At 37.0% G+C, this 2,178-nt stretch overlaps 1 protein-coding gene across 2 annotated transcripts in view; it reads right to left on the reverse strand.

Annotated features, from left to right (window-relative positions):
- SLC4A8 (solute carrier family 4 member 8) overlaps positions 1–2,178 on the reverse strand; it is a 102,592-nt gene that overhangs the window by 90,967 nt on the left and 9,447 nt on the right. The gene's annotated exons all lie outside the window — the stretch shown is intronic.

The following is a 2,178-nucleotide window of genomic DNA, read 5'->3' on the forward strand; positions in this document are numbered from 1 at the left end:
CACTGAGGTTTATGCCTAAAGTCAGACTTGTGTCCATGGATATGTATATGTCAGCTGTGCTTTCTATTGAAAATATTTAGATTAATTAAGATCTTTAGTGAATCAACAAAATGTTGGGTGAAAAAGGCATAGAGAGCAACCATGGATACCAGAGACAGTGCAGGAGGAAGGTGGGAGATGGCAGAGGGTAAGAGATAGGGAATCAAGGATGGGAAAAAATATATATATACAGGATACAAGAAATGGAAAATTATTTGTTGACAATAACACGTATGTTGATGTGCTTGATTGAGCCAATATACAGTATTCTAGATGGAAAATCTCATTTTGTACACTATAATGATGTATAGTAAATGAGTGTAAATAAATAGATTTAAATTTTAAAAAAAAAGGTAAAAGAAAACAAGGCCATTGTCAATAACCATTAGCTTAAGCATTTGAAAGGTCAGACTTGAATGGGAATATGTGAATCTTGTTTGGATCCTGGTTCAAGTAAACGGGAGCATTTAAGAAAAGAAAAGAATTACAAGGTACTCATAGAAATTTAAACAATAAAAGGATATTTGATTTGGTTAAAAATACTTGTGTTACTGTGTAAAGTATGACAATAATCATGATATGGTGGTTATGTCATCTAAAAGAAGACTTGTTGATCTTTAGTGATAGATACTGCAATTTTTACTGATGAAATAATATGATGTCTGAGATTTGGAGAATGGACGGACACAGATGAAACAGGATAGTGTATTCATTGCTGAAGCCAAGTCATGGGTACATGATGATTCATTATGCAAATCTCTCTACTTTGGTATATACTTAAAATACCCCCAAAATTTCAAGCATATATAAAGTTTGCCTGAAATAATTAAAAATTAATAGAAAAGAACATTAGTTCTCTCTGATCTGTGCTTGCTATAGAGTCCACATGTTACCTAACTTTCTCTGATAACCACCTTTATTTGGGACAAAGATGATGTCTCAACCTGGGATCCATGGATTTCTCGGGCATCTATAAATGGACTTCAGAAGATCATTGGGAATACATGTAAATGGGCATTTTTCTTGGGACAGGGTCTGTAACTTTCATCTAATTCTAAAGAGACTTGTGGCTCAGAAAATATTTGAATCATGAGAGCCATATTACATAAATTTAGGAGAAAAAGAAAAGGGAGGGAGGGAGAGAAAGAAGGGTGAACTAGAGAAAGAGCCCTCTAAGTATCCTCTTTTCTGTGCCTCTTCCTAGCTTGCTGACCATGATCCACTAAACAAATGTGAATTGACAGGGAGTATCTAGCTCAATGACTCGATAGATAAAAAGAACTAAGGGGGTAAACACACAATGGAACACGGACATTGTAAAGTGGGTCTTAAAGAGAGAAAGCATTATTATAAGCCTTGAAAAATGAATGAATTATAGCTGAGGAGCAGACCAGATCCTCATGTACAAATTAAAAGGCAAGGGCAAGGGCTGAGTCTTTTCTAATGGTCCCAGCTCCTGGAAGCCACCACAGAGGCTGCTAGGGAGGGGGAATGTGGTGCCCTCTTCCTGACACACCATCCCTGTTGTTCCACTCTGGACCTGTGGGATGAAGACTTACCCAACTGAATCCCGCCTCCTTTCCTATAGTAGTTCTCAGACTTTTTACTTCAAAGACCTCTTTCATTTTTTTCAAAGGACCCAATGCTTTCAGAAACTGTATGTAATACCTTCCTGCCCTCCCCATCTCTATCTCTGCCCAGACCTCACCCCAAAAGAGTCAAGTGCTTATTGCATTCTGATATATTTAACCATTTTTAAATCAATAAATATAGGATGACTCCTGGGGTTTCTCAGCAAATCAAATTGATACAATTAGTGTTAGTACTAAATACATACTGAATACTTACTATAGGCCTACTATTTTGCTTTACATATATTACCTCAATTAATCCTTGAAACAGCCCTAAATCAAGGCTAAGTAAGATCTCACAATTGCTAAATGGAATAGGAAGAACTCCAACGCAAATTTGTCTGTGTTCCTTATTACTGTTATTTGTTAATATTGCCAGAAGCAAAGGACCTGGTCATTTTAGAGAGCTCAAGTTACCTAATTATAAGATAATGTTCAGGGGCCAGCAGGTGGTGTGGTGGTTAAGGCAGCTGGATTCCCACATGGCTGACTGTGGTTCAAGTCCTGA

The sequence above is a fragment of the Tupaia chinensis genome, unplaced genomic scaffold, assembly GCF_000334495.1.
Source record: "Tupaia chinensis unplaced genomic scaffold, TupChi_1.0 Scaffold145652_1, whole genome shotgun sequence".
Taxonomy (NCBI): Eukaryota; Metazoa; Chordata; class Mammalia; order Scandentia; family Tupaiidae; genus Tupaia; species Tupaia belangeri.